The 12,193-nt window shown below is 37.8% G+C and overlaps 1 protein-coding gene across 10 annotated transcripts in view; it reads left to right on the top strand.

Moving 5' to 3' along the window:
* Positions 1-12,193, top strand: part of NFYC (nuclear transcription factor Y subunit gamma) — a 61,172-nt gene that overhangs the window by 11,666 nt on the left and 37,313 nt on the right. Inside the window, exon 2 of one of the 10 annotated variants that reach the window (XM_011377952.2) lies at positions 10,903-10,978. The exons of 6 other annotated variants lie outside the window; for them this stretch is intronic. The gene's annotated coding sequence lies outside the window, so the exon portion shown is untranslated. Of the gene's footprint in view, positions 1-1,350; positions 1,644-3,314; positions 3,495-10,902; positions 10,979-12,193 lie in introns of those variants that run through there. 3 more of the 10 variants (XM_011377957.2, XM_023521961.1, XM_023521959.1) reach the window with 3 other exon arrangements.

Here is a 12,193-nt window from a genome sequence, read left to right as displayed (position 1 = left end):
ACCTTTGTAATCCAAAATGGTGTAAAGTGAAGAAGCAATCACCTTAGGACTCATCTTGCTAATAGATGCACAAAATAAATTGAAATAAAGCACAGATGCTTACAGACACAGTTCAAGGCCAGTTGATGCTGAGATGCTAAGTGTTCCTAGTTCTTGGGGAAGGAGCTTGGTGGTTGGTGCCACTTTTGCTGTTCCAGTGCTTGCTTCAAAACTAATGCTGACTGCTGTTTTCGCTTTTTGTATTTTTTCATAAAAGCAAAAATCCTTTTGGATTTTTTTAAGTTAGTGAAAACAGGTACTAATTAGGTCTTTTGTAAAAGTGAAGTGGTGTAAAGTGAACTTTAGAAAAGCAAGGGATACCTGTATTTATAATATCTCAGGCTGGGATCAGCTCTCCTGCTTATTCTTGAAAATGTGGTAGAAAAATTTATCCTCTATTAAAAGCTCATCAGCTACATTTTGTGACTGCCCTAAATAAATTAGTTAATCTAGCAAGCTGTAATGTGCTTTAAAAATATATTCACTGATGTTCTATCTTCTTTGCTATTTTTTCTCCCCCTTTATCATTACTGGTAGACTTTGGAAATGCCACTGTTTCTGTCACTAACTTTATATATTACCTCAAAATTTTCCTGTTTAAGTTAGTGTTTCGAAATAAAGTGATTTGCCTGGTACTGACAGATACATGTGCTTTTAAAATTACCATGGACACAGTGACAGATGCCTTTTTAGAAATTCTGCAGATTATTGTATGGCCATTGAAATTACTCTTTGGTACTGCATTTTCTTTGGAGCCACTGGATTACCCCACCCAATTTTCTTTTTTCAACTTCTGTTAATGCTCAGCAGAAAATCGAAGATAGTTAAGTCACAACTTCCAACCTTGTGCACATTGCTTCTCTGGTTTTACTGCTATAGGATACTGTAGCAATATCTTACAGACATCTTTGATGGCCAATCAGAAGCAGTTAAATTACCTTAAATTGTTTAAATGGAACTCTGACAGCCAATGAGAAATCCTTAGGGTGGGAACTGTAACAACCCTTTCATGTGATTTTAAAAACAATTCTAAATTTGCAGTATCCTCTGTTTTGGAAGCACATGAAGCCCTAGTGCATCTGCTGTGTGCATTTGCCAGGCATTTCCACGCCTTAAGTTCCCTGTAGTTTGGAGTCTGGATCTGACCCCTGTTCTGCTTCTCAAGGTAACTTTAAAACAGGAAGTGTACAAAGGAGGTAACTGATGACGTGAACAGCCAATCATGGCTTTGTATTCTTAGCCTATAAAGCAGTTCAGCCAATGGGACCACTTTGGAGGCAAGGTTTGGTGTCAAATAGCATGCTAGATTGAATGCCTTTGACTGTTAAAGTGGAAGGAGGCTGCAGGGCTTCATTGGAGCCTCGGAGTTTTTCACTGAGGCAGGGGTCAGCTGAAAGACAAAGAAAAATGGCGAATAGTTTGCTAGAGGGTGGGGGGACAGCTGTTCGGGTTTTCACTGGAGTGGACATTCCAGACTCAGGTTTCTGCATCTCCTGCTGCCTTTTGTTTCCTCCGTCCTTTTGGGGGGGAGGGATAGGAGTGACTTAAATTCTCCCTGTCCGAGGAGATATAAATAACTACATGTAAAATTAATGCAGTTCCCGGTAAGTTTAATTCTTTGTTTTGTGTTAAAATGGTAGAAACTGTTTAGCTTCAGAGAGTGTAGACAAGTTGCACTGTTTCAGAAAATGGCCACTTTACATTCCATGCATACCTTTTGGTGCACCTAGAATACCTTGCTCTGTTTAGATTTTGCATGCCCTTCAACTGGGATTTCTTTTCCTAGTTGAGTATGGACAAGATCAGGTACATGGAAAAAGGCTAATCATTTTTCAGGGCACACAGAAGCAGAGCACTTTCTCTTTGCATTGGGTAAACTTAACTGTTTTCCAAATAATTTTCCTTTGTTCAAGTGCACTGAAGCTTTCCTACAGAATAAGCTGAGTTATTGTAAGACTTTTTCTATTTCCATGCACTTTGTTGACATCTGTGTTTTCAGAGGTGGAAGCAACACTATTGCTGTTCTAAATTTGTGTTAAAATATGATTTGCACTGATGCAGCTTCTAATGGTGAAGGCCCACATGCCAATGTGAAATTCTCCCGTAACTTTCTTGATTTATCTATTTCTAGATTCTAGTAAGTACCAATTTGATTAAGTAACAATCTTTGTTTTAAAATGCACATTTTAGCATAGAATTCTGGTTAGAACATACCTCTCTACTATATTGACAGTGACAAGAACAAATCTTTTTCCACCAATTTCACACATTTTGTCAGGTGTTGATTTGGTTCTTTAAAATGATGTGAGCAAAATGCTTTTCATTTTCTGTATGAAATATTTAAATCCTAATTTACCTGCAGTTTGTGAATAGGAAAGTTAAGAGTGTAGGCACCCTGTCTTTTGCCCTTGATATATTATTTTTTTCTCTTTAGTATATGAAGCATATGCAGGTTGCTAATCAATAACCAGCCAGTTCTTGTGACTAGTGAAATCTTCCATCCCACATACTAAAGATCTATAATACACTTGATTTTAAAAAGCAATTCTTTGTTTTCTTTTTATTTGCAAGTATGGAATGAAGGTCATTGGAACATTTCTGCAGCAGACTCAGTGTGGAACAGTGAGCCAGCAGCACTCACTCTCTGGGTAGGGAACAGGAGCAGGCCCTCTTAGAAGAGAAGTTTGGTGGGTGTTGATTTGCCTTCCCTTCACTTCCCCTCAAGTAAAGGATTTACCTGAGAGGATCGATAGGGGTTTAGATTTTGGACTCTTAGAATTGGAGTGGTGTAGTAGTCAAATTTGCCAAATGCAGGCCTCTGTCGTTGCTCGCAAAAGTGACCTTGAAAAACTGCCGAGGAGTTGAAAGATTGAAGGACAAAGTTTATTTATACAGATTTGAACTGAAAAGCTCTATTTAAGATTAAAAGAGATTATACTTCTGATGTTCAAGTTGAGTAGTTAGTAGGAATATGTTACCGATTTGATTAGTTTTCAAGCAATAAGACAATAGGGCTGTATTCATTCTCTCCCACTCTTATATGTTCCCTGCCCCCAGCAAAAAAATTCTAAATCCTTTTGGTATGATAGTTGAGTGAACTGCTTAACAGATTCAGAATTCCTTGCATGCTACCTTGTCTTCTGTGTAATCTAGAGGGTTCTTAGTGAAGAATGGTATTTCAGGAGTTCAAAGTAGTTATGTTTGTGAAACTTCTTTTGGAGAATTGGAATGCTTATGGTAAGAAAACAGTCATTCTGGGAAGTTATGTCATAAGAGAAAGGAGTATGTGTTAAGGATTACATTTTAACATAATTTTAATTTAAGTTTACTTTTTACAAGTCATTGATTTATATGTTATTAGTTGCTCCAGGTTTTATATATGATTTAAAAAACAGTTGTAGATACTGAATGATCCTATTGGCCCTGGAAGAAGGCCTGGAGAGGGGAGGCAGAAGGTAAGTGGGGCACTGTATGAGGCCTAGATAAAACTCCTTATATTAAGAACTTTATGGATTTAGTTTCTTGGAAAGACATCTAGCCACCATCTCTAGCCTGAGTTTTAACTTTTTTAGGGTCATGGACTCAGAATCTGACCCACTACCTGGCAAATGCACATAGGCATGCCTATGCAGAGCCCTTGGTGACTAAGATATTTTCCAGTGTATATAGAATGGTATTTATATGATCTCTTCATTTGCATGTTAGCCAGGTAAATGTTTCCCAGAGAAATGAAAACTCTACTTCCATAAGGAGTGAAGACCTTCTAGAGCTAATTATAACTTAGACCTAGGAGTGGCTGTGTGTGAGTAGGGAAGGCTTAGATGAGCCTGAGATTTGGGCATTTATTTACTCTGATTACATTATTTGAGGCAGCATAGTGCAGTAGCAAAAGCAGGCTATTTAAAAGTCAGCAGATTTATGTTCAGGTCCCACACAGCTATTGCCAGCTTTGTGAGCTTGGGCAAGTCAGCCATTTAGTGTCAGCTTCCTCACATGTAAAAATGGGACCTAAAAATAGCGCCTTCCTATTTAGTGGTGAGTCTCAAATGAGATCATGTGTGTCAAAAGTGCTTTGCAAATTGCGAAGTGCTACATAAATATTAGTTGCTGCTAATCCAAACTCTTGGTAGGTTAAATGCGTATGAAGATAGGGGTGGTATAGAAAAAAAAGCCAGTATTTTAATAAGTTTACAAAGTAGTTTGTTTAAACCTGACACTTAAATTGGTTCCACGTACCTCTTTACCTCCATATTCCTGTTTCTGCTGACGTGACTGTATAATGCATACATTGAGACCATCAAAAAAACCTTCCCTTACCAAGAATTTTAACCTCTTTATCAAAAATTAGCATCCTCTCAGAATAAGGTGGTATGGGAATGCTGATTTTTTTGAAACCCTTACTAGGTTTAGGAACTGCTCAATAAAAATTGAAAACCTGTTCTGATTGAATACTGAGATTTGCATTACAATACAGGTAAGTTGTAATAGTTGCAGATGTTTATCAGCAGAGGTTACATTTTTAGTTTGTATACCAAATATTTATAAGATAAACTGGAACCATTTTATTTTGTTTGCTTTGTGGTCATATGATCTTTCTGTCAGTTTTCAAGTTTAGGAGGTAGTTACAGCTTGCATAGTAGTAGCAGGCATGTAAATGTTGGGTTGAAGACTTTTTTAAAAAAATTGGTCTTTCATCAAAATACAAACACTAGCATAAATTTCACACAGTCGATACCTACTGTGAGATACATTTCCAAGATAAATGGTGGAAACCCATAGGGATCTCCTCATGCATTTTACATGCCTGCTGTCATCTATTTTTAGGACTCTCCTCCCACCCTGGGGTGGGGTGGATATTTCGTGATCTGTTTGATTTCCTGTCCTATTAAGTCATTTCCTCAGGCATGGTCAGTCAGCATTGATTGATGTCTGCCTTCTTTCTGTGCATAGAATAAGGCCTGGCAAAATTGGCATTGGCCTGTCCAAATAAAATTCCAGTTTCAGGAATGTGTATGCTTGAAAACAGCAATCATGGTCACTGTGGGCTTTTTATTCCTAAAATAAGATGGAGTCGTCTTTAAAAGAAGCTATCTACTTTTGTGGAGGCTTCATTTACCCCAAAAACATTCTTAAAGCAAATCATTTATAGGTGGTCTTCATGAATGAAGTTATTTTTGCCTATCTCTACCCTTGATAATATATGCATACAGAGTTTGTATATTCTTAAGTAGGCTGATGGAAATCACTTAGGGATCTAGTCTAGTTCCCTTCTTTAAAGTGGGGAAGTTGAGGCCCAGAGATGTTACACGCCCCAGTCTTCCGGCTTTTTAATGACTTGCCTATGAAAGTTCAGAGATTCAACTCCCGTTTAGTTCATTCGATGGTTCTTTTATTCTCCAGATTGTTTTTACCTTTTATTTTTTATATTTGTTTCCCTTTTGGTACATCTGTACAGGAACAGGGAGAAAATGGACTATGGAAGAGGATCAGTAGTCTCCACGTGGTCTCTTGGTTAGAAAGTCTGCCATGACAGCAGACTTATCATCTGAGATCTGAAGATCTCTTGCTGTAGCCAGTTGCTTATTCAGAAAGCTGAGAATCAGCTAGGAAGCTAATGGTGCCCACCTGGCAGAGGCGTCCCAGAGAGCTGGGTTACTTTATACATTACAAGGAAGTACACTAAGATATACAAATACAATACCTGTGCCAGTTAGTGGGTCTTTTGTTTTATTTTGTTTTTGTTAACACACCTCAAGTACAAGTTAATTCCCAAACAAATTTGGGCCTGGTTCTTCAAGTGTCTTTAAGCCAACCTGTATTTAATAAACAAACTTCCCAGGATCATTTAAACCATTTGACAAGTCTAAAATAGAAATCATTGTTTGTATACTCCCAAAATATTATTTTACCCATGCTGACTTTAGTCTTTACCACCAGCAAAGTGGTATTGTCTGTATCTGCATGTGTGTGTGTAGTTGTGGATTTGGTTTGTGTTCTTATTTTGCATATTCTCCGATAGACCATAATCTACTTTAAAATTTTAATTTTTCTCTTTTGTAGTTAGATTTCTTTAAACCACCTTCATATATTTGAACAAAAGTTAGTTTATTGAAAGAATGAGAACTTGAATGATGTAACTTATGTAATTTTAAGTCCTGATGTATAGTGTGACTGAAAATTCACAGCTGAATGTTATCTACGTCATGTCTGCATTTCCCAGAAGCTTTGTTTTCTTTTTAATCTATTCTTTCTGCTGCCTCAGTATTGGGCTCAGCTCTTTGGAACTTGGTCAGATTCTATTTGTATTATCACCCTTATCATCCTGTCTCTCCCTTTGGCATCCCAAAGCCAGACCCCATTGTTCAGTAATTTACCAAAAGTTTTTCTTTATTTGGAATGTTCACTGTAAATTAAATTACAGTTTTGCACGCTGCAGTGAAAAAGGGCAGTTGAAGGATAAAAAAATGAAAGTAAATTCCAGTGAAAAGGCAGAACTAAAGGAAAAAAAAAGCCTAGTAAATGTTTAACTTTAAAGAGGCATAACATAGCTTGCGACCTTGTGTTCCTTAGTTCAAAGGAAGAATGGAGGCTAAAATAACCACTGCAAACAGCAGTGCAGATTCACTTGGTTATCCTTTTTTCTGGGAAGTACTATCATTTTGATCTGTCTCCATAGTTTCTCTTTGATAGACAACTAAAGGAAAGACCTGCTCGACTGGAAATATCCAGATAAAATGATTGTTTCCTTTATCTAAGCTATATAGTTCTTAACCTTTGAGAGAGTACTAAATTTAGATGCTTTATACTTCCTTTCACTAATTTACCATGCATGCATGCATGTCTTTTATGTGAAGATTTTAAAATGTGTACAAATAAAACTTTACTCCAAGATCTAACAATCTGGTAGAGGAGACAGATGTTGTATATAAAGTGTATGAAACTGATATGGAAAAATACAAGCACGGGACACAATTCAGAGGAGGGGAGACCTTACTTCTAGCTTAGGAATGAAGGAAGGCAGTTTAACTGAGTGTTGGACTCAGGGAGGTAGGGACAGGACATTCCAGGCATGGAGAATAGGAGCAAGGTCATGATTCAAAAAGTGCAGTATGGACTGAAGAGAGCAGTAAATGGTCCAGTCTGCTTAGAGCATAAGGAAATGCATTAGAGACAGAGGGAAGGGCAAAAGAAAGAAATCTGGAGAAGTAAGTTGGGTCAGATGTTGGAGGGCCTTGATTGCTTGGCTAAGAAATTTGAACTGTCTCTTGAAGGTTTGGGATAATAGGTTGATGTAGCATTATCAGAGCTGTGCTTTTATAAGATTTATTAAGCATCATTATGTAGAAAGGAGTAGAATTTGAGAAGACAGTAGAAACAGTGAACAATGCAATGAGTTCACATACTTTTGTTATGAGGGTCAAAAGAGAGTAATGTAAAGAGCTTAGAACCAGACCTGACACACAGCGAGCACTAAATTAGTGTTAGCTATTATTATGATAATTATCTTTTTTATTAACGTGGAGATGATGAGGGGCTGAACAAAATTAAGGGCAGTATGAAGAAAGGTCAGGAGATGGACACTATTATTGCAGAATTTAGCAGTTGATTAGAATTGAAGAACAGAGTCCAGGATGACTCAGATTTCAAGCCTAGGTGACTGAGGATAGAAACAGAAAAGTTAGAAGGTGCAGGTTTGGAGAAGGAGAACGATAGATGTATTTTAGGACACATGGAGTTTGAGTTCTGGATGGCTTTCCACTTGGGGATGTTCAGCATGCAAGACTGGAGAAATATCAACATTGGTAATATATATTTGGAATTTAAGTGCATAGAGATTATAGCTGAACCTGGAGAATCAAGGGAGAGAATGTACAGAAGGACCAGAAGAATAAAGCTTCATATCAAAGATGGAAATACAAAAAAATGTCGGACCCTCAAGTTGAGACACCTAGAAGCGAGCATGGTAGAGTCCTCTCGGTCAGTGTTCTCTAAGCTTTTTAAATTGCACACCCTGTTATCTGAGCATGCAGCTTACATGTATAAATTAGTATTCTTTATTCTAAAAAGTCACTTGGTCATTTTTCGAATGTTAGTTTACTTAAAAACAGAGAATATCTATAACTTCCCTTATCCAGGCATACATAACAAAGTACAGGTGCCACTGTTAAGTTAAGCCCACTTTTTCCTCAGAATACTTAGAGCTCCATGCATGGTGTACGATTTTGGGACAAGTTAAACTGAGTGAGGGCATCAGTATTAGCCCATAGGTTAAATATTCAGAAAGCTAATATTAGCATTTTCTGTGTGTCTTGATATGTAAAAGATTAGAAATACTGCCTTAGAATCTGGTGGCTTTCACTTGTCCTGAAAATGTACAATAGTCTTTTAAAATATCCAGTAGTCCTTTGAGATTAGTTATGTATATGTATATGTGTGTGTATGTATAAGCTTAAGTTTTCTTGATTAAGTTTTAAGTGCGCACGCCTGCACGCGCGTGTGTGTGCACACACACACACACATAGTCATCCAATGCACAGACTGGAGTTTTTTTTTCTGAGTTGCATTAGTCTTAATCATACTGGTGTTAGCTTTGTGAAGTCTCAAATGACAGTATTCTGCAGGAAGCCAACCATAAATGCACATGTAGGAATTTGGCAACATTTGCTTAGCAAGTAATTTATAGCCACATGATCATAACAGTGATGAGAAGCATACACAATAAATTACCAGGAATAAGATAGCCACATTTGTACGGTCTAGCAGAATTTAATATAAGGCACCTACATTTAGTTTCCAGGCTAGGTATGTTGTAATTATCTTCAATCTAAAATAAAGGCAATAAGAAGCTTTTCACTGGAGAAATAGGGATCAATTTACAGCCATCTTACCCGGTTATTTATATCCTGAACTCCATGATTATTTCTCTTCTGGTAATTAAGTGGCCAAATGCCCATGAAGCTACCCTTGAAGGTAGTTAAGCATTGTAATAGTATGTAATGTTTATATGAAACAATACTTTACAGTTAATGGAGTGATTTCATATTTATTCCCTTGGTATTTACCTAAGATAGTTAGGGCAGAGGATTACTACCCCATTTTGTGGGCGAGGAAACAAGAGGCAGAGCCTAGTGACATAAGCCCTGTCCTCTTTGCAATTGCACTTCGTTACTGTACATGAAACACAAGGTGTAGCTGTGTTCATCTTATGGGACTAATTCCTCCTCCCACTTCCCCTTTTCCTGTGTTTACTCTTCCCCCAAAAGGCACAATTTCCATTTAAAAAAATGGAAAATTTCCTGGAGTTCTCACATAATTTTAACATTATATGACTAAACAAGTGGAACTTAAAAGGATCAAATATATAGTCAAATTGAATTATTTTTAAAGTTTTTAAAGATAGGTGAACTCAGCCACCTTTCTTTTCAGAACAAAGCATAATGTGTTGGGAAAATGTCTTGTGTCGATTCTAAGTTCACTAAGGTTTGATAAGTAGTTGACTTTTTCCAGGTAGATAGGAGGTTAGCATTGTATTAGGTGTTCTGTGTTGTTCCTTAGCTGTGTAGATACACAGTTTGTGGTATTTATTGGGCATCTTTTAGATTTGGGTTCTCACTTTGAACCACAGAGACTGGTATTTTTAGATGAGTCATTGTGTTCTTAAATAACCAGTTGCTTTTTAGTTCTTAGCTGTGATTTATACACCTTGCTTTACCCTTAGGGAGGTAGTTAGAACCAAGGAATTCTGATTTCTTGGAGTGATGGCCGCAAAATAACATTGTCACCATATTCACAATAATAACAATAGCTGTAATTTTGAAGAACTGCATAAATTTAACCAGATGATTCCTCATAAAAGTGTGCAGCTATGGAAACATCTCTAATATGGGGCCAGGCTAATGCTATTTCTGTGAATGATAGTGAAAAGATAGAGTGACTGACTTCCGTCACCGGAGAGAGTGAACTTTGAGCTTGATCCACCAGACCTTTTCATCTCCACTCTTGGTTGGTGACCACATATCCCCAAGTCCCAGTCCTTGTGGGCAACTGCAACTTTAACAAGCATGAAAAACCTTAAGCTTTCCACTTTGAAACGTGTAAGAATCTGGCATCTTGGCATGTTGGAGTACTTTTCCCAGGAGAGTGATCAGGAAAACTAAAGGTAAAGGCTTGGTAGCTTTATGTTCCAGACTGAGAAGACCCACAGGTTCTTAAGTTTTTGGTCCTCTACTGAGTTATCAATTCTAAAAAGGGAGGAGGACATGTGAAAGGGCACAGAGCTGAGAATCAGGGCATGGATTTTAAGTTCAACTCCGGCATGTACTTGCTCTGTGACATATGGCAAGTCCCTCAGTCTATCTGGATGAAGTATTTTTATCTGTCAGATGGGAATATCAGTACCTGTGTTGTGTTTGTCGTGAAAAACCAATGAGATAATGTAAAGAAAGCTACTTTACAAAGTGTAAAGCAGGTACAGATGTGAGAGATTAGTATAACCGTCTTAGTTGCTTTGCACTCTTTGGAGTGGTTTTCACATTCTCAACTCCTGACAGCTGTATACTTGGAGGTAGGAGATTTGTTTCTTCTCAAGCTGCAGCCTGCCTGCCCTCCCCCTCCTCTTTTTTTTTTTTTTCTTTCTTTCAACATTTAAATTAGTGGTAAAAGACACTAAGCAGAGAGCAGAATTCAGTGTATCTGTGAGTCAGCAGAATCCATACAGCTAAGTCAATACAGCCAAGCTCGTCTTGACATTCTTTTAATACCCTCCAGGTTTTTAATTGAGAATTTCCTGAGCAGTGATGATGATATGCTGTCTGGTAATTTTCGAGGCCTTCTAACATGTATTTTCCCATTTGTGTGCTGCAGCTGCTCTGTGAGGTTCTGCTGTAGGTGAGCAGAGGCTCCAAGAAGTGATTTGCCCAAGATCATAAACGTATAGCAGGTTAGTAGCCAGAGAACAAGAACCTCCAGGTCCAGTACGTTTTTTCTTCATGTTTTTACCCTGTGCTTTACTGCCCCCAACTGTTCATAGCTGATTATTCATAGGTGCTACTGACTGACCTAGAGACATGCAAAGAAGGACAAAATAAAAGAGTGACAGAGCATGGAAAGAGAGACAATAGAGAAGAAAGATGCTTATATGATAGGAGACAGCAATGCCCTTCACATCTCTTCTTTGATTGCCACAGAGATGAGATGTTGGGAGTGGGGAGCAGCAAGTGGATAAAAAATGATTTTGGGGGGTTCAGGATTTAAGTTAGTGGTCAAAGCTGAGACTACTCATCTTTCTGAACAGTTTGAATAGACACCTTAAAACAATGTATACAAAAAGTGAGAATAAACAGCTATACTAAATCAAGAACACAGTTTTAGAACTTATGCATTTCTGACACCACCTTTTACTGTATTGTAACCTTGAGCAAGTAACTTAAGATACCCAGTCCTCAACTTTCTTATCTGTAAAATTGGAAGAATATTGAAATCTTTATTACTGAGCTGAGTGAAGATCAATTGAGGGTAATGTATGTTAGTAGTTTATAAATGCTGAAGCTCTTAAGTTGGCATCTTTGAAACATTCTTTAAAATCACACTTCTCACCTCTCCTGAGAGTACACAAACACAGGATCCTGTCAGAAGCTGGACAGGAGAAGGTTCTCAGGGTTTTTGAATCTCAGAAGGGATCCAGTAAGCAGAATGGCTCTTTGTTTTAGGGTATAAGTTGACTTCAGGCTACAGGCATTATTTCTGTATCCAGCCCATGTCAGAATTCTCTTTCAGGTTCAGGGCCTGAAAAACCAGTTAGTCATCATTCTTTCTGTAAGGATTTATTTACTCCTGTTAGGTTGGAGGGTCAAGGAGATTAACAAATACTTCTGTGGGGCAGAGGGGCTAGCCCAGTTCACTCCTAGTGGAGGCTGAACAGGTGAGGGAGCCATATAACAGCTATGTGATTTCCAGCAAGCTTCTCAGCCTCTGGTACTCAGTTTCTCCATCAGTAAATGAAGGATAACACTACCTTTGTTGGGAAAGGATTCAGTGAAATGAAACACTTAACATGCTTTAGAACTGGGTTCTAAATATTATCTGACCTTTTTTTTTAAAGGGCCAGATAATAGTTTTGGCTTCCAGGTCATTTGGTTTCTGTTGTAACACTTCA

Source organism: Pteropus vampyrus, unplaced genomic scaffold (genome assembly GCF_000151845.1).
Source record: "Pteropus vampyrus isolate Shadow unplaced genomic scaffold, Pvam_2.0 Scaffold326, whole genome shotgun sequence".
Taxonomy (NCBI): Eukaryota; Metazoa; Chordata; class Mammalia; order Chiroptera; family Pteropodidae; genus Pteropus; species Pteropus vampyrus.
Note: the sequence above shows the minus strand (reverse complement) of the source record. Positions and strands in the feature narration are given on the sequence as shown.